The sequence below is a fragment of the Nelumbo lutea genome, chromosome 1, assembly GCF_056320005.1.
Source record: "Nelumbo lutea isolate HS-2025 chromosome 1, American lotus-T2T, whole genome shotgun sequence".
NCBI classification, from domain to species: Eukaryota; Viridiplantae; Streptophyta; class Magnoliopsida; order Proteales; family Nelumbonaceae; genus Nelumbo; species Nelumbo lutea.
This window is the reverse complement of record NC_142684.1, coordinates 137,608,036-137,629,521: the sequence shown is the minus strand read 5'-3', so window position 1 is coordinate 137,629,521 and position 21,486 is coordinate 137,608,036. Positions and strand designations below refer to the sequence as shown.

The 21,486-nt window shown below is 33.9% G+C and overlaps 1 long non-coding RNA gene and 1 pseudogene across 1 annotated transcript; one reads left to right on the top strand and one right to left on the bottom strand.

Moving 5' to 3' along the window:
• Window positions 1-8,737: 8,737 nt before the first annotated feature.
• On the top strand, window positions 8,738-10,387 carry LOC148877846 (uncharacterized). Its single transcript, XR_016105267.1, has 2 exons — window positions 8,738-9,463; window positions 9,660-10,387. It is a non-coding gene; the product is annotated as an uncharacterized LOC148877846 (long non-coding RNA).
• A 3,728-nt stretch (window positions 10,388-14,115) lies between these two features.
• On the bottom strand, window positions 14,116-15,179 carry LOC148877845 (putative 2' cyclic ADP-D-ribose synthase BdTIR pseudogene; annotated as a pseudogene).
• Between the last annotated feature and the right edge of the window lie 6,307 nt (window positions 15,180-21,486).

Here is a 21,486-nt window from a genome sequence, read left to right as displayed (position 1 = left end):
AGACCCTCAGTTCTTTAATTTCTAGTTTAATTTTTTTCCTTCCTACAAATTCATTTTTATTAGATTTAATTTGTGTTTTATTTCTTTTCTACATATCTGAAATTCAGCCAGGTAAGACAGAAGGCCTAGCTCGAGAAGTTCGATGGTCAAAGGAGAGATCCGGAGACTGCTACCTCTAATCAGATTCTTAGACATTTTTCTTTTGTTCCTTTTATTTATTTGTTTCTGTTATTTATTTTTATGCACTTGTTATTCTCAGCACTGCTCGAATTTGGTTTTAATGAATTCTATTTTTTCTTTTTAATTAATTAATTTTATATTTCTGAAACTCCCCTTTGTGTTCTCTCTCCCGGATCTAAGTACATAATTATTTTTCCCTTGCTTCCCCGTGGATACGACCTGTTCTCATCACTTTACTGCATTAGTAGTTTTTAAGAATCGTCATAAAATTATAAATATTTAAACTGGTGTTCCGAAGTGTTTAACGACGCACTTCCTGACACACCAAGTTTTTGGCACCGTTCTATTCACTTTTTTCGGATTTGTTTCACTATTTTTCTTTTTTGTTTGATTACTTGATTTGTTATCTCAGTTTAATTCTTGTTTCTCTTTGATTCTGCAGGACGGAATAGCGAAAGGTGGGGTATCGGAGCACTGCGGGACTGCGGAACGGAAAAGAAGAGAAGAGAAATTGGATTGCATTTCAGGTGTAGTCGTTCCATTTTATTCTTAATTTTCTTATTTTTATTTTCAAACTCTTTTTTTTTTTGTAGAATAGTGATGGAAGTGAGTTGGAGAGTGTAGAAGGAAGAAGTGTGTTAATGTGTCCAGCTAAAGATGTTAAACTTAGCGCTGGTTGGGAGACAACCCAACGTAATTTTTAGTTTTTATTCTTTTAAGGTTTGAGCTTTTTCATTTCTTGATTTAAGACTTGGTGGCAGACCTTGAACCCCTCAGGAAAACCTATTAATTGTTCCCTTTGGCCCAAGCCCTTTTTACATCAGTCTAGTTATGCCATTGGAGACAATGGCATTTAAGTTGTAGGGTGAGGAAAGAGAGAAAAAAATTGAAAATTAAAAAAAAAAAACAATTTCAAAAGCTAAGCCTTTAAATATGTAGAATTAAAATTTCATTCAAAATTTTAAATTTTTTCATTAAAAGAGATTACCAAACAGAAAAAGTTAAGGAAACTGTTGAAGGAACATTGAATTTTGTAGAAATTGGTAGCAAGTGATAGGAGTCAAAGTTTGTCCTATTTGAATATTGTCGAAACCGTTTGGAAATTTGAAAATACTCCCAGGTTTGCCCCTAGCAAGATAAGAAGAGAAAGATTGAGAAATTAGACAAAATTCTTGAAATTGTTAAGAGATAGTGGACTACCCCTGAACAATGTTGCAAAAAAAAGGGGGGGATAAAACGTCAATGGATACCCTAGACTTAATAACCAGGTTTCTTCACCTAAGCCAAGTGTTAAGATTCATGTCAAATGGAAGAGGGAATGCCAAAGACACTTACCTAACACTTAGTAACCAGGTCTCTTCACCTAAGGCAAGTGTTGAGATTCGCGTAAAATGGTGAAACGTAACAATAAAAATAAGTTCAGGAGTAGAAATTCACTGTCATAAGTAATAAGAAGAATACCTGTCTGATTTTAAAATCAATCTCATCTTACCAAGATAGTTTGCAAATGAAAGGGTAAATAAGATTTTGTAAGCCAAGATTTTGCAATATTCAAAGTAATGCCATTGGGGACAATGGCATTTAAGTTGCAGGGTGAGGAAAGAGAGAAAAAAATTAAAAATTAAAAAAAAAACAATTTGAAAAGCAAAGCCTTTAAATATGTAGAATTAAAATTTCATTGAAAATTTTAAAATTTTCCATTAAAAAAGATTCCCAAATAGAAAAAGTTGAGGAAGCTGATGAAGGAATATTGAATTTTGTAGAAATTGGTAGCAAGTGATAGGAGTCAAAATTTGTCTTATTTAAATATTGTCGAAACCATTTAGAAATTTGAAAATACTTCCAAGTTTTCCCCTGGAAATATAAGAAAAGAAATATTGAGAAATTAGACAAAATTCTTCAAATTGTTAAGAGACAATGGACTACCCTGAACAGTGCTGCAAAAAAAAAGGGGGATAAAAGGTCAATGGATACCCTAAACTTAGTAATCGGGTCTCTTCACCTAAGCCAAGTGTCGAGATTCACGTCAAATGGAAAAGGGAATGCCAAAGACACTTACCTAACACTTGGTAACCGGGTCTCTTCACCTAAGGCAAGTGTCAAGATTCACGTAAAATAGTGAAAGGTAACAATAAAAATAAGATCAGGGGTAGAAATCCTCTATCAGAAATAATAAGAATAATACGTGTCTGATTTTAAAATCAATCTCATTTTATCAAGATAGTTTGTAAATGAACTGTAATATTCAAAACAATATAGTTTTACCCCTAAAGCCTAATATCGATCTATATAGAGTTTGAGAATGCTGAAATCAGGATGCTTGACTAATTATGTCAGGGAGGATCTTGAGATGGGAAAGATCTCTATGATCAGCGTAATTTTAAGGCTGCATTGCTAAGGGACTAGCAATGTTTAAAGTTGGGGAGTGTGATAACTTTGCATTTTGACGCTTTAAGGGCATCATTTTAGAGCTATTTTCAGCCTTAGAATAGTCAAAGTGTGCCCTCTTCCCAATTAAATTCATTGTTGTGACCTCTGAGGGTCTTTATGCAAGTTCTGGGGAAAACTGGGAAGTTTTAATTGCTGAAATGTAGTTTTTGGAAAGTTAGTGTGAAGTCCAGGTAAGAGAGGGGGTGTTTTTGTGAAAAAATGAAAACAGTAGGGTGCCTCCTAGCTGCTAAACCCAATTTGACGCCCCTGAGGGTCTCTATGCAAGTTTTGGGGAAAACTAGAAAGTTTTCATTGCTGAAATATAGTTTTTGGAAAGTTAGTGTGAAGTCCAAGTAAGAGAGGGGGTGTTTTTGTGAAAAAATGAAAACAATAGGGTGCCTCCTAGTTGCTAAACCAATTTGGCGCCCCTCCTATTGTATTAGCTTTCTCCACACGCCTTAGCAAACCCTAGGGTGCCTTTTAATCCAATCTTTTCACTCTAAACAAACCCTAGCCGCCCTAACTACTAAATCCTCACCTTCCATCCCTTCTAATCTCCACCATCTATTATAGGGCACTCTCTTTTCAGCATTCTAACCCTATTAGCCACCTAACTTCTAACCTTCACCATTCAGCTCCCCTACCATTAAATTTAGCCACTCCCTCCATCTTATATCCCAGCCAATCAATCTATGGCACCACCTATTCTTTTTATCTTAACCCTTCAACCCTAGATGTTCTAATCTACACCCTCCATTTTTGGGCACCCAAACCTCAGCCCTACATAATATTGGATGCCCTCTCCTTCCATTCTTAGTCATAGGATCACCCCAAAACGATCTTAAATATCCATTAGAAACCCTAGGTCATCCCTAACTTTGCTAAATCTTAGCTGTCGCCCCCCATCTTTCTCCCTATTTTCAGTTGTGTCCACCGTTCTTTATAAAAAGGCTCCCAAGGGCCTTGTAGAAAGGGTTGGTCAATTCACCCAGGTAAGAAGGTTGATCTTGAGAAGTTCATGGGTAGAGGAAAAGAAGGACGCCCAGGCAAGAGGAGGGGTTCCTACTTGTAGTTCACCAACACCACTACTGCCACCACTGGATTTGAATCCCAACCATTTTTTTTTCAGTTTTAGAATTACTTTTTATTCTTTAATTTCTAGTTCATTTTTTCTTCTTACAAATTTTACTTTTATTAGATTTAATTTGTACTTTATTTCTTTTCTGTAGATCTAAAATTCAGCTAGGTAAGACAGAAGGCCTAGCTCGAGAAGTTCGAGGGCCAATGACGAGATCCGGAGACTGCTACCTCTGATCGAATTGCAGATTTCTTCTTTTTAATTTCTATTGTTTATTTATTTAATTTTCATCAGTGTTCGAACTCCATTTTTATTTAATTCCAATTGAATTAATGAAAGTTTTGTGATTTTGTAATTTCCCTTTGCATTCTTTTACCTGGATTAAGGTTTGTAATAAATTTTCCCTTGCTTCCCTATGGATATGACCCGTTCTCACCATTTATTACATTTATAGTTGTTGTGTAAAATGGAATAAAATTGTAAATGTTTAAACTGGTGTTTCGAAGTGTTTAATGACACACTTCCGAATACACCATGTAGCAATAAATAAAATAAAATAAACGAAAAAAATCAGTTTTTTTTAAAATAAAAAAAACATAAACCGAATAAGAGAAAAATTCAAACAAGAAATTAAAATAAAGAAAGAGAAATAGATCTAGAAACAAAATGGAAGAGAAATAATACTAAAAAAAGAAATTGGATCTAAAAATTAATTAAAATTTCAAAAATCACTATTCAACCAAAAAAATTCAAAAAATAAAACAAAAAATTAAAAATAAAATGGAACGACTACACCTGAAATGCAATCCAATTTTTCTTCTATTCTCTTCTCTCCTATAGTCCCGCAACTCTTTGGTACCCCACCTTTCACTATTCCATCCTACAGAATCAAAGAGAAACAAGAATTAAACTGAGATAGCAGATCGAGTAATAAAATGAAAATAAGAACGATAATGAAACAGATCCAGACAAAGCAAATAAAAAATTTTCTCCATATTTCCTCGGCAATGGTGCCAAAAACTTGGTGTGATCCAGAGCGTGTCATTAACCACTTCGGAATACCAGTTTTATAAATTTTTCTGATTCTCAAATAAATACTAATACAATAAATGGGTGAGAACAGATCGTATATACAGGGAAGCGAGGGAAAAATTAATACATACTCAAATCTGTACAAGAGAACACAAGAGGGAAGTACAAAAATATAAATGTTAGTCTAACAAAACATCAAATAAATCACAGCCTTCACAAACAGTTTTCATAGGACAAAAAATTGGGAGAGTATTAAGAGGATAGAGATTCAACAGGCATTGAATAAAAATGAAATATTGAGGGTTTTAGAAACATTAAAAAGCAAAGACTCCATTATGCTTGCCGACTTGCTGAGTAACTTGCAAAAGAGAGATACCGAGTTGTACTCAAACCTACACCATCATGCTTTTATATCCGACAATTAATTGTAAAAAAAAAAAAATATCCCATTGTGTAGCCCCAGGGATGATGAGCTATTGCTCATTGTGTAGCCCCAGGGAGAGAAAAAAATAAATAAATAAGCCACTAAACACCTGTTTTGAGCCATTATGGGTTTTTGCATTTGGGCTTGAAAGAGTCCAATATTAAAAAGTTACGTAAAGAAAGTTAAATCCAAAACTTTTCATTCAGGTCTCCACAAAATCCACAGACAAAAGCGATCTGTTTGTATAATTTTGAATTGAGATTTAAATTAACCTGGTCAAGGGTTATCAGATTTCAACCCATTCATTAAAGTTATTCAATATCCAATTTCAATCTGATTCATTCGCCGCTCTAAGATAAAGATATCCAATCTCTGAAACAAATTGAATTAATTTGGATGGTCTGATATAAATGTACGAGTATGTTTATTGAAGATATCAGATCAAATCATTGCCATATATATGATGTTTTACGTTCACTTTTTATAAGTTTATTGGAATTCAAATAAAATTGGATGAATCCGAATATGATATAATTTAATCAAACTTTTTTTTTCTTTCCTTTTTATTTCCTTTGCTTGAGAGAGGGGAAGGTGCCACACCCTAGTAAACCTTGTTATCAGGTTTAGTGGGATTAAGATAAGCAGAGATTCATGGATGTAGAAACATATCTTAAACGATCTTGAGAACCTCAGTGGTTGAATTTCACACCTTTCCAAAGGGAAGCGATGTCAACTAACCACCAAAATTTCTTAGCGATTCTATCTTTGAAACACAATAAACTCTTATAAACAGATCAATTCTAACCGCAAAACTTTTTTTTTTTTTCCACAAATCATGCACTTAGTTAAAACATCGTGCAGTCAAGGTGGGTAAGACGTAAGGTGTGATTTGTGGGCCTCCCGAACAATGTTTCTTCTACGGTATATGTCAGGGGTGTAATTTGGGTGGGCCCAATTCAAGCCCCGATCAATCCAGCCAGCCATTTTATATGGGTTAGGCTTGGTTTTTGGGTCATCGGTCTGGTCTTGGGTTCAAAACTTTGGATTTGTTCTTTTTTTTTTTCCGGATTGAACCTGAGCCTAGCCCTAAGGTAACCTGAGTCTAGCCAGACCTTTAACCCTATCCAACTATAAACGCATGAATACATATATTGATATATGCATATATGCATGCATGTATATCAAATTTCAATGTAGGACAGATCAGAGTTGACCTTGGTCTCAGGCCTTAGGCCTAGGATTGGGCCTGGATTGACCTTTTAGTTACAAACAATGCTAGGCACATTAGAGGTTTATGCCATGCACATGTCCACAACATTTATATATTCTTGAAACTTTTCAAGTATAGAGGACAGATGGTATAAAATTGTGATGTGTCCAGCGCTCTTTGTTACTAGAAAATCTTCTTCTCCTATGTTGTGGTTTCCCTCAGGCTATGTTTGATTTATAGGATGTCATGAGATGGGATGAGAAAATAAGTGAGATTACAATTCTCAATTCTTGGTAAGTGGAATAACACCATTTTAGTGTAAAACAAGTGGGAAAGGAGGGGCAAACTTGTTTAAACATTCAAAAAACACCATAATTATAATATTTTGTAAGAGGTAATAAAATATCAACTCTTAAAATAGTAATTAATTAATAAATGACTAAAATTAATTAATTAATAATTAAAATGATATTTTAAATAGCTATTTAATTATTATTATTATTTTTAGTAAAATATAAAACAATAAGAAACATTCTTAATTACTTAATGAATTAATTATTAATTGTTATTGGGGCTTATTTTTCCACTATTTTCTTACTTCAACCAAACAATGGAATGTGAAAATTTTCCACCCATCCCAATAAATCTTCTCTCAAACCAAGCACAACCTTAATAAATATAGAGGAATTCGGCTAAACTGTTATATAACTGTATAGAAGATTTGAAATCCACCCAAGCTGCCAGCAAGTGTCTAAGAAGATTTCTTGACCCACCATCAAATGGATTCTAGTTGAAAGAATTTTTGAACAAAAAACTAGCATAATGGAATGTATAGTCTGTATTCTGTCTGTTGTATATTGAAATTCCAAATTGATTCAAAAGGTATATTCAAATCTGATCTCATAAGAATATATCCAAATTCAATCTAATAAGTAATGAATGAACGAATATATATAGTTCAACTAAAGCATCAGTACATCAGTAGAAAATCAACATAAATTTATGAAATTAAATATAAAAGAAAAAATATGTATTATAATTAGAAAAAAAGTTTATCCAAAACCCAAATCAAACTAAATTCTGATTAACATCTAAATTAATCCAATTAAACGGGTCATACTTCCAGATCCGATATGGCTAAACGGATATCGAAATCCGACTTAAACGTTAAGATTCAAATTCAAATTGGATTAAAATGGAATTCATTTACAGTCCTACCGTATAAATATGCTAGTATTGTATAATTAAGGAAGTAGAACTTGGTCTATCCCACATTTGATTATATATATAAAAGTAGTATCTGTTTTATTGAAGAAGACGGTTTAAGACTTGAAGAAAATTAAAACATTCTGAAGTCAAAAGACTCACTAGAAGAGAAGAAATGAAGAGAAATGTTCCAAGGTCAGAGTATATATATATATATATATATATATAAGTAGTCTCTGTTTTATTGAAGAAGACGGTTTAAGACTTGAAGAAAATTAAAACATTCTGAAGTCAAAAGACTCACTAGAAGGGAAGAAATGAAGAGAAATGTTTCAAGGTCAGAGTGATGGGCCTAGGTCCATCTTTGATACTGCACCTGCAGCCATGGCCGACCACCAGAAAGAAAACCTTCCCAGCATAATGGATAAATAAAGATATATTGAACTCAAAAGAGTCAGCTTAGTTTATCGTATTGATGATCAAGAGGACATGCAGTACCTTCTTTCCTGGCGCTTTCCTCGCAGGCTCTATATATCTTCAGTTTTATGTTGATGACCAAAGAATCAACTGCCCGCCATTAGTCCTAAGCCATCGGAGTCTATATGGTACTCTATAAGTTAGCCCCCATAGTCATGGTTTTCAAAATCGGATTGGATTGGACAGTCAGACCAAAAAAATAGGGGACTGGTTAGGTGATTGGTTCTGTTTTACCCTATAATCGTTATTTCCCCCAAAACCATTAATTTGGTTAGAAAACCGTTGATTTAGGTAGTTGAACTGTTCGATGGTTTGGCTGGTTTTTATTTTTTTGTCAGAATGGGCCATTCGTTCGGTTTCGACAATTAGACCATTCAACCTAGGAACCGGACACCTAACCGGTTCATTGTCTGGTTCGATTTCAAAAACCTTGGCTTTCAACTTCTGAATCTCAATGTACATATGCTTATGGTTCTGCTTCTACCCATATCAAGCACCCGTTTGGCAAGGTTGAAGCATAGTTTTCAAAACCGCACCGGACAATTTTGTACTTTTTTTATTTTCTATTTGTTATATACTTTGTTATTTTTGCATTTAGATTTTATTTTTTGTTTTTTTTTTTAATTTTCTGTACTTTTTTTGTTTTTATTTAATTTTATACTATTTTTATTATTTATAAATATATTTTTATTTTAATTTATTTATGACATCATAAGTTGAATCGTTCAACCTGAACGGTTGAACCGCTTAACCAGAAATCGGTCCCAAACCGGTTCTATTTCCGGTTCATTTTTAAAAGCTTGGGTTGAAGCTACAGCGGCTTCTGACTTTTGATAATAAGCCCCACATGAACAGCCTATAAGTTATCTTTATAGGAACATCTCCTTTCCCCATGATGTCCTGTGGGGCACGCTCTGTGGGGGGGCCATCCGAACTCTCTGATTGGATGTTGATCAGTGGTCACTCATTTAAAGGGTCATCCACCTCAGCTACCTTTATTTCTTTATAACATAAGCTTCTCTGGAGCACTTCGGCTTAAGGGGAAAGGGGAAAAAAGAGGCGAGAGAGAGAGAGATGGATTGGATCGTTGGAGAGCACTCAAAGTCCTACCAGAGTCTTATACGCTAGATAGAAAATTGCATTTAGGCTCTACTTATTCTCCAAGGGGAAAGGCGGACGAAGAAGAACAACTGGAAATAAGGAATTGGTGCCGACGCATCAAACCCATGCGCATATACGAAGAGGAAGAAGCGACTTTGAATCTAGCGTTGAAGCCTTTGGTAGAAGAACAAAGGAGAAAAAAACTCACCGACCTCCGGCGGAAGTCCGTGGTGGTTCCAACGTCGTTCATCGTTGGCCGGAATCGACTTCCGCCGGACCTCCGCCGTTCGGTATTTGCAGCGACCGCCACCGACGGCGCTGGCAGGTTAAAGTTAAAAATAGGATAAAAATGTAATTTCGCATAAAGGTTAATGGGCATTTTACTTTTCCGTCCATAACGGTAAATTGCACAGTCAATTTTCAAATAGTAAGGATAGAGGGTAATTTAAAAAATTTACCCTAAAATTTATCAGTGTAGACAGATTTTCACTTGTTTCTTGTTGTGTTGCATGAAGGAGCAGAATAATCTTACTGCAACTCATCTTTGACTTTGGCGACAAGGAAGAGGTTTAGACTTCAGAGCAAGATGGAGACGAGAGAGATGCAGCGTCATCCAGCACCAAGCATGGAACCCAGAATCGTCTCTCCTCCGTTGTGTTTTCAGTTCGTGGGAAATTTGTTTAATTTTTGGTTGGATAATTTGAATTCGAAACATGGAGCATTCAATTTTTCTCCATGATGCCCTTGTTACCGCGCAGCTCTGTTATGCTCCTGCCACCACCCACCTCCGCCTCCTTCCCCGCGTTTCATCATCATCTGCCTTGCCTTCTCTCGTCCTCCCTCCATTGCACGTTTTCTGTCTCAATGCCTCAATGCCTCAATGCCTCCGAACGTGTTCCTAGGTTTCGTATGCCGCCTGCTGTTGATTGCCCGCTTGTAGGTTGAGCCCCGTCACCTCATCCGCTTTGATGACATCTTCGATCGGAAATATAGATCTTGCCACTTCTTCTTGGTGTTGTGTAAAAATTATGGTTTTTAAACCGCCGTTGATCTGAACGGTCGGACCGTTTAATTTGAAAATTGTTTAGGCAACCAATTCCATTTTACTCTAAATATAATTTCTGACTAAAAATTGTTGAATTGACACAGTCGTTGAACCATTCAATGATTTTTTATTGCTTTTAAAATTAACTACAAATTTCAGGCGGTACCACAAAAGGATTACTAAATGATAAAACATCTTCTTCCATTTGTTTGGATGTGTGTTGTTCTTCTTTCTCCTCCTCCTACTTCTCAATCCTCCCCACCATTAATTAAGCCTAATTCTTTTTCTTTTTTTTTTTAATTTTTCTAGGATCTTCTTCTTTCTTGAGAGCAATTAAAATCAACCAGTTGCTACGGCTTGCAGAGACAAATTTATAAAAAGAAAAAGAAAAAAAGGTAAAACAATTCTATAAAATTGATAAATAATAAATAATTAATATATAATAATCCTATCACTTGCAATATCCGTACTCAAATTTTTACTTGACATTCTATTTTATTCTCTAGTCCCGTGTTCAGCACGGATTACTTCGCTAGTGAGCTGCTACTATTCTGAAATCTGTCTAGGTGTTGTTCCTCCCAAGTCCTGAATTCATGCAATCTTTTAACAGCAGATACCGCAGATGTTGGGGATGATCAGTGTACTCTGTATCCTCTTTATAGTAATGAAACCAATCCAAATCTGAAGTCAGTTTTATCTATTTATTGCTTTTCTCAGTTTTGCAAACAAATCAAGTACAAATGTTTTAGTGAATAAATGCAAAGCCCATTGTTTCAAATACTTAATCCATTTCATTTGCAGCCCAATACAAGCATCAAAAAAAAATCTGGAGAGAACCAAAAGACAAGGGGCCCTCTCACTTGACCACATTACTTGGCCCTCACTCTCAGATTGATCGATTCTGTTTCCCCAAGATCATAATATCCCTATTATTTCTCCATTTTATTTATCTTTCTTCTATTTTCTTTTTTCTTTAAGTTGATGATCAATAATTATCCACATTGTATATATATATAAGACGATCCACATCACCATACCTCTCCTTGCTTCATTACCCACATCCTTCATTCTCCTTGACTCTCTTTCCTCTCCCCTTCCCACCATTCCCATTTTGCCAATTCAATATCCTTTCTCTCAATTCCTTAATTAACTCAATATGTTACCAATAATATCTTCCCCTCTCTCTCCCCACAACTACAAACATCTATAACACCAACGATTCACATAATTAACACTAATTAATTTAATTAACTTTATTTACATAATTAACGGTAAAATAGTTAATTATAATTTTCCATAATAATTACTTAATTTACACTAATTAATTTATTGAATTTTTAACACTTTAAACCTTTAATTTATTAGGTTACTTAACAAAACTTAGTTATATTGTTTAATTAACAAAATTACTTAGAGATGGCAATTTTGCCCATCCTCGTTGGGTGCTTGACCTCCTCGACCCAATGGGATTAATAGGGCAAGGGAGGGGATGGGGAATAATAGGGATCCCTAATTGGGGATGGGGATGGAAAGTGAAGTCCTTGCCCTGCCCCGACCCCAATTATATGTATATAAAATATTATTTACATTATATATAAATCAAAATGTATTAAAAATATTATTTATATTTTAAAATTTCCTCTATTTTAAGTGAAACTATTTTCCAAAAATACCTTTAATTAAAAATTTTAATTAACTTTAATTACATAATTAACAGTAAAGTGGTTAATTTCATTATCTTAATTAAGGAATGAAGAGAAAGGGTGTTGAATTAGTAAAATGGGAGCGGTAGGAAGGGGAAAGGAGAGAGAGTTAAGGATGAAGGGGATTTGGAGAAAGGAGAGGATAGCTGACATTGACTGTTTTACTTTATATATACAGTATAAATTATTTACATTATATATATCAAAATATATTTAAGATATTACTTATATTTTAAATTATTCTTTATTTTAAGTAAATTCATTTTTCCAAAAAATACTTTTAATTAAAAATTTTGGTGATTCGGGTCCCCCACGGGAAACCTGTCTTTGTCAAGGATTGGGGATGAAAGGAAACTTTTATCCCTAGTAATGATCAGGGTTGGAGATAGGGAATATGGTCTCTGCCCCAAACCCACTCCGTCACCATTCAATTACTTATCATAAACAGTAATTTACTTACTTTACTATTAACTAACAATAATTATTTAAATTTAATTATAAAGTAATAATAATTTATTAACAATAATTCTGGTTTAATTAACCTTAAATTAACAATAATTATGCATTTATCATTTACTATGAATTACTTTCCTTCGATCTTATTATTTGGTTTTCGGGGCCTCACTAGTATTATATAACACTTTAATTAACTGTTGGATTCGACAATGATATGGGAAAGACATGATGCAGTAAAAACTTATAACCGACCGACTGATTGGCATCATAAAAGTGGTAGCCAATCATGTGATTTTAATTCGTCAAAGCCTTTCTGGTATTATTTCTTTTTGGCATGGTAGATTTTTCGTTAATTTGTAATTTTTATATCCAACTTCATTATGGTTAAAGCCTTTATTTAACTTCCATTTATGAGTGTTTAAAAAATCCTCCATCAGCCTTTTTGTCAAGAAAATGAATAAAAATGGTCACATGTGCATTATGCAACCTATATTAAAATTTTCAATTTTTCCAAATTAGCTTTATAGATTCATTTGTCCTTTATCTTCTTCATTTGACATTTCAAGAGGAGGAAATGGCTTCTTTTCTATTTTGCTTCTGTGGTAAGCAAGATTCAGAATTTGGATACATATCTAGTCATATCAGCGAATACGTATTGTATCGGGGGCTTTCTGATATGCTCCTATAAAGGATATTTCGGGGTTTAACCCGGTTCAGAGGGTACATAGACAGGCCTTAAACCAATCCCTCTGAACCAGGTTTAAAAAAACTACACAAATAAAAGAAATAAGGTTCGATATAGGCGGATATGCCCCTACCAGCATATTGGTGGCATCGATATTTTGAACCTTGGTGGTAAGAGGCTTTTGTTCTAAAGAAACCCCAAGTTCTTTCATTTTAATTTGTTGGGTTTGATGAAAACATAATCCCCACCACATGTGTGAAACAAACAGGATAATGAATTCGATTTGGTCATTTTACTTTCCACCATTAATGCTGATTAACTTGTAAAAGTTGGGGGGTGTATGTAAGTTTTGATAATTTAGATAGTAAGTGATAATCATTAACCTCATAGAATAGGGATGGTTTTAGAATTTACCCAAAACTCGTAGGGATAAGTGGACTGTAATCCACCTCAGAAATCTGAAATTGCAGCCCCTTTTAGTCTATTAATAGTCCTCTATAAACTGCATCCTGCCCGCATCATCAATCCACGGTTATAATTCAGTCCTCCCCTATAAATCTTAACTTCACCGTAGGGCTGGGCTGAAGGTGGACTGAGCTATAAAAACCCCAAACTAATAAAACATTGAAAAATCTGATGACGGAAATGAATAGAATTCAAATCACCATTTACCATTTCTGAGTACATTTAAGATAAAGAGAAATAAAGAATTGAAGGGTACCTACCAACCATTTTAATTTGTTTGCATTGAATTTAAGAAAAGAAAAGGTGCCCAAATATTAATATACATTAATTTTCATGTTGGTTACATCATGTACCTCAGAACTTGATCTAATTAGAATATCATGTTGGTTCTAATCGAATGCACATTGACAATTGTATAACTAATCATAATAACTATGTGATACACTTGTTTCACTAGACGTGGCCTTAATTAAATCAATCGCTTGGTCAGGAAAAAAGAAGAAATCAAGATTATTACATCCGTATCCATTTGATATTTGGACATGTATGCCGCCAAACCCACGATAAAGAATCACTCAGCAGTTATAGTGTTAGGTCTCTGGTTTTTCTTTACCAGAAAAGGATTAATGAATTATAGGACCATGATAGACCTGGCCTCCTTGTTCTTCTTGTAATTCAATCAAGGTCTTCACCACTATGTTGCATGCATCTGAAACGAGCTTCGACCAATTCCTTCAAAAAAACAAAAAAAATAGAAAGACAACCCAATAAGATTAGAAACTCTTTGAAGAACCAAAACAACACACTTTATCTAATACATAAATAAATTTAAGTCTTTATGCTGCCCATTTTTATTCGAGTTAGAAACTGAATTAGATTTTTGATTTAAAGGATTTAACCCTACTTCCTAATGTAGACATTTTAGATTTTTCTGGGTATTTATTTCAGAATATCACTGTGGGACTGTAGTCTAATTTAGAATCAAAATTCATCTAACTCCTTTTCTGGGTAGGAACTACTCTAAGGCTTGTGCTTGAAGGAGAAACACTCCTCTTTGAGGGCTTTGCTGGTAAAATCTTAAGCTGATGATAGTATAAGAAACATGGAATTATAGTCTGAGAGTGGCGATGGAATCAAAACATTGGATAACATGTTTTGGGTTAGCCACCAGAAGATCAGAGGAAGGAAGATAAGCAGGAGCTTACCCATTATTAGAGTTGAAGCTTAGTCCCACCGTGTACTTGGCTTCTTGAAGAGCCCACGTAAAGCGCTGGAGTTCATTGGACGGGCAAGCTCCACTTTTTAAGACCTGTAGTTCAGAGGGTTTGATGTCGCAGAAGATGGGGATAATCTTCTTGTGGGACTCCATCATCAGAGCCAGTTCGTGAAGGCAGAAGTAAGAGTTGCAGTAGTTGGGAGAAAAGACAGCAACCCCAACCTTACAACTGCGTATGGCGGAATCGATGTTCTCAAACAACTTGTCTCCTGGTTTCATGTTTTTGTTGTCCAAGAAAGGATTGAATTTGAGCAACTTGAGGTGGTGGTAGAGCAACCCAGCGACGGTACGCTTTGTGTCGACACCTCTGTGGTTAATGAAGACGTCGCAGGGCTGAGCAACCATCTGCTGGTTCCCTTTCCCGTAGCCAACGAGTTGGTGGCGGAGGCTCTTGGCTAATGAACGCTGCATGGATTAATTTGTTGAAGGAACGTAGATAATTAGATAAAATTCTTCTTTCTTTTCTGAGGAACAGACTGTACAATCTGCGATTTCTTGTACTTTCAGTGTCTGGTGATGGGGATTTATATTTAGGGGTTTTTATAACATAAATAAAGTTTCAGATTCAGACAAAGACCGTGAAATGTTTGATTTTCAAGATTGGACCTCGGACTGTCGCGTGCATTACTGCATTCGATTTGACAAGATAAAACCAGCAAGAAACATCTTTGAATTTCTTGACCATGTGGGAACGTTTTACTGTGGAATCCTTCAAACACGTCCCAATTATCGCTTAGTCATTAGGGCTACAACTTGGGCAGGCCCAACCCTATGTATTTTCTTTTTACAGGTTGGGCCTGGAGTTTTGGGCTGCAAGTTGGGCTTGGACAAAAAAAAGAATCGAGACTGACTTAAACTTAGATTGAGACTGGATTAAGGCCTCAGCTAGCCTGAGCCAATCCTAGATCCAAAATTTCACCTTTTACGGTTGAGCCTGGTTGATTTTCAATCCAACCCAACCCGTACAAGTTGCACCACCCCTATTAACTTATTAACAAGAAAACCTTGACTGTCTACATTCAAAAGATCACATCAACGCCCTATATGCACATTTCAGAATTCACATCAGCGCCCCACAATGCCCAACAGCACATCCCGACCTTGTTTTGGGAACATCTGCCATATCCGATATTTTCAATACAAGGTCAAAATGTGCTGTGGGACATTGTGGGACGCCCCACAATGGGGCGCTGATATAAACTCTATATCTCAGCGTGTATTGAGAATATCTCCCTTGTCATTAAGAGATATTTTCAATACACAAATTGAGATATGCTGTGGAGCACACGCCCTGTAGGGCGCCGATGTGAACTCCACATTCAACATCCTGTGCTATCTACACACTCTTCTATTACACGTAACCCATTTTACCATGCCGTCAAATAAGCCCAGATCTCCTGAATATGGTATAACTTTTCCTTTGATGAAACGGAGTTGTGTGGACAGCACAGGCTGTCAAATATAAACAGCCAAAGTTTTTTGCACTAACATGTGCCATGAAGATGAAGGTAGTAGTGTTCATCAACCATATAGTTAGAATTGTGTATTTAAATCATAGGAACTTTTCAGTTTTCATACACGCTATATTAGAATTTGGCTAATTGAAACCTATATTTGAGCGGGCTCGGGTTGGGATTTGCTAAAATTGGAATGAATCCGGCCTAGATATCTGCGCCTGACGTAATGTAAAACCTTTAAATTAAGGCTGCAATTTGGTTCAGGTTTACCCGAAATCAATTCTAAACCAATTGAAAAAGTCAGGTTGGGTTGGGATTTACCCCTCAACAATTCGATTCAACCTGAATTCAACTCTATAGTACATATCATATATATGTTATATATAATGATATCATACATTGATTTGTTTAGATGCATGGTAGTTGTATAGCCCATACCACATACTATCATTTATTTCTTTTAAAATAATCACTTCACTTAATCATAATTAGAAATACCAAAATTTTATTAACATTTTTCTGTTTTTTGAATATTTTTTTCTTTATCTCCTTTTTGTTGTTTGTCACCCATGGCTTACTACCCATAAAATATTTATTATAAATTATAATCATTTTAAACACTTTTTTTCCTAAATTTTGTACTTAAAAAACCAATAAAAACATTAACAAACAAATACTAATAAAACATAGGATTAATATATGTAGTGAAAGTTGAATTAAGATCTAAGATTAAGAAGTTCTACAAGATTTTAAGGGGTGGGAAGAAAGTTGGATTGGGCCTAACCCGAGCCTAGCCCAACCCAAAGTTGACTTTGGGTTGGGTTGGGTTGGGGTTGAAGGAATTTAGTTAAGATTACGGTTAGGGTTGGTTAGGATTAGATTTGGGGTTTAAAACTTAGGGTAGGACTAGGGTTGGCCTCAACCCAACCTAACCCGGCTTGACTTCAGCCCTACTTTAAATCGTGTGACCCAACTTGCACCCCTACCGATAACCCCACAACCCCACAGGGTAAAATGATCAACATAATGAGAAAAAAGAATGCCTCATATATGATTCTCCACTGAACAAAGAAGTGTATGACGAATTGCTGAAATGCTGAATTGGGTTCTTAAATTTGGATCGCTTTTCTCTTTTTTTTTTTTTTTACATTCCACTTTCAACACCTGCATATCATCACTAGCTGAACCGCTGAATAGCCAGGTGTCTCAATGAAGGGTAAATTCATCCAATATCATAATTTGTAACCTATGCTAAATCTTTCTTTGGAAAGTACTTTTTGGTGTACATTGATAAATTTCAAACCAGAAATTGAGATCTAAATGCTGAACTGAAAAGATTTTAAGTTTAAAATCTGTCATTCAGAATTTCCACCGCAATTTTAGACTACTTAATTGCTGAATGAGAAAGTGAATGTATTTCAGTGATTATTCTATGCCTAAAAAATCTTATCAAATAACAATGTTACTCCTTAATTTAGAGTTCAATTATTGTGCATTCATTATTCCTAATTGGTTGCATGTTAACCTTATACCTCAATTAATTTCCCTACAATCTGCTTATTTTTCATTGATTCACTTCTCATAAAATATACTTTCACATTTTACAAAATCTACTTACCACCGCATTCAACCAATCATGTCTTTTACTGCAGGGTGCATCAGATGCACCATAGATTTTTTCATGAATTAAAGTCATTTTTAACTTCAAAATCTTTGGATCAGCATTTTACTTTCAACATCTATATTCTCTTTTCAGTTTTACCATCCCATATTTTTTATCAGCATTCATTCAACCAATCAGGTGTTATTTATCAAAAATCATGGGTAGATTTTGAATGGTCAAAACTCTTCCCATACCATATTTTTTCCGCATCATAGATTAACCCATATTTTCAAAATAGGATTCAATGATTCATGAAGCAGACCTCACATAACCAGAATAAGGCTTAGATGATGATGAAAATCAGGCCCAGCATGTGCATGGAAAAAGGAATGTTGGGAAATAAAACATGTGAAAGGCAGTGTTTTTAAAATCTGACCGTATTGGAAAAACTGGGATCCGGTCACATGATTGGTTCTGTTTTACCCTAAAACCATTTTTTAGCTAAAAATCATTGATTTGGTTAGTAAACCGTTAACCCGAATAGCCGAATTGTCGAAATGTCAATCTGAACAACGGTTTTTGGTTGTTTTTTACTTTTTAACTTTTTTATATTTTTTGTTAGAACAGACCATCCATTTGGACCAGACAATCGGACCATTTGACCCATGAACCAGACCCAGAACGATTCCCTATCCGATCCGATTCTAAAAACCTTGGTGAAAGGGGTGAGTTATAAACTGATTATTTGGGTGCCATGTGCCGATGACCCAATGTTCTTTTTGGTTTTCTTTTGTTAGATGGGGACCCAGTAGTTTATAAATTGATTGTCATGGACCATCTGATGGTGGTTTAGGGCCCTTTGGTAACAGCTGGAGCAGTTACTATATCTTTGTATAGTAACTGATGGTCTCACCTCTCCAAATAAGAGGCACAGAAACTGAGTAAGATTTTAAGGAGGCGGGGCTCCTTAAGGGCTGAAACTGAAGTTTGGTAGGTAAATTGTATATTCTATTATTTAATTATTTTTTATTAAAAGATAAAACAATAAGTAATTCTGTTCAAACAATTTCAAATGTTATCGAACTGCCCCTTAGTTGGTAAGTTTTCTGGATAGATGTAGGAGAGACTTGGGATCCTGTTGCCATTAGGGTTTGGGGGTTATGGATACGGAGAATGGGCTACATTTTCACCCCCTCTCGCTGGTTTGTGTATCTAATACGGAAAAAAAAAAAGTTTGGGTGTCATGTAACATGCAAGGATCAAAATATTGATATGCCTGATATCAATAATTGAATAAACATAATTAGGAAAATCTATGATGTGGAAAATATATGGTATTGGAAGAGTTTTGACCAATCAAAGCCCACTCATAAATTTTGATAAATAACACCTGATTGGTTATCACGTTTATGATTCCAGTTGACTGGTCATAAGTTTTTCAGATATCATATCTTTTCCATATCATAGTCGAATACCACTGGGCCTAGTTAATTTATTTTATAAAATGCAAAGCTTAATATGCAGCAGTTACTTGTTCCTCTTAATGCAACAACTTTTAGCTGTTAATCAGGTTTTTTTTAAGTCTTAAAAGCATAATTAATTCTTAAATTAGGGCTTATTTCGGAAAGAATACAAATATAAATATATACAATGCAAATACATACAAAACAAAACAAAATACAAGGTTTTACACTATGTATTTGTATTCCTAAACTGAGCCTAAATGCTTAGATCACAACACATGAAGTACAAATAGTATTAAGACAAGCAAAAAAAAAAATACAATGTCAACAAATAGACCAATCTTGCTGAGAAATAAGGGATATATAACCATGAGCACTAGGAAAGAACAACTCAAGAAACCTAACAGATTGCTTGAATTATCAAAAAAGGATTTGCCAATTTATCTCCCTTAATTAGTAGTTTTTTAATTAACTACACAAAACTATAATTGTTTAATGATAATAATCTATACTACTTTAAAAAGCACGAATAGTCTCAAAAATATTTCTGGAATTTTCGAAGGACAAAATTTATCCTCTATATTTAAATTTATTGACAAAAATGAGGGCAAATTGGGTAATCAGTTATTGATATTAAATGAGTTGAAAATAAGTAATTTGAATATAATCAATGTATTCAATTCTCTCTCATCAAATCTCAACATTTAAGGTATTAACTTGCATTCATCTTCATTGAATCATATATTTAAGACATTTTTGTTTCTTTTCATCATTAAATTCTATTAATTAAATCCATACATAATAAATTAATAATTCCAATAACATAAAACTTATACTTTTAAAATCTACCTAGAAAAAATAGTGTTTTCATCTAGGCGGTGGTAAGAAATTAAACCATTTTGGGTCAAATGGGTCAATCCATGTTGCCGCAATTAAATAATAAAATTCAAAAATAGATAAAATAAAAAAATATAGAAATTAAAAAAAAAGATAACATTTTTAACATCATATATTCGACATATTAAACAATAATAAGTGTGATAAATAAGAAATATTTTTATTAATGATAAAAATGAAATGTAAAATTTAAGACCAATTGGAAATAAAAGTATTTTCCTATTCTCTCATTAAATCTCATATCTAAGTATTCTCTCATTAAATCCTATATTTAAGATATATTTTTCTCATCATTAAATTCTATTAATTAAATCCACAACATTAATTTTAATAGTATAAATATAAATATTTTGAAAATTAGTTTGAAAATAAAAATATTTTCTTCTCTCCTGGTGGTGGGTAAGCAATTTAACCATTTAGGGTCAAAATAGTTAATAAATAATGGCATAATTAAATAATAAAAATTTAAAATAAATAAAATATATGATACAGAAAAATAATTAATTATGTCAAACAAAAATTAAGTGTAATAAATAAAAATTATTTATATAATGTAGATGAAATATATAATTTAAAACTAATCCCAAAGCAAATTAATCTATTTTCTTATCTACATGGTGGGTCAACGATCCAACTTTTCAAAGAAACTGAAGATATCATAATTGAAATAAAACATTTTGGAACATTTCTAATGTTATATATCCATCATATTAAATAAAAACACTTGTTAAAATAAAATTATTTTTAATTATGATAGCAATGAAAAATAAATTTTAATAATAATAATAATAATTGTTATTGTAATTTAAAATTTTTACAGCAATATATGTACACATTTATTACAAGCACTTAAGTTTATTTTTAATCATATTGTTACTTTTATTAATTTTTAATTTCTATCTTAATTATGATATATCTAAAATTCAAATAATTAATATGAAGAAAACTTTCTCACGTGCCAAATTACTAGTACAGAATAAAGTTTAAATTGTACAGAGAAAAAAGAACCAAATGACACAGAAAATCATGGCTGAGAATAACATTCAATTCTTCTTGGACATGAGGCCAACCTGCAGGCTTCTTGCTTGCTTCTGCCATCAATGGTGCTTAACTTGAAGTCTAAACAATTTGTTCAGGTGGGTCTTGCTAAAGTTGCGATTTAAGAAAAAGAGCCAACCTTAAGAGTTATCTAACTTTGTTTTAATTTTCATACAAAAAAAATTAAGCAAGAGGCATTGGTTCCACTATCTGGGGTGCTCATAAAAACCGAAAAACCATAAAACTGAATCGAACCAAAA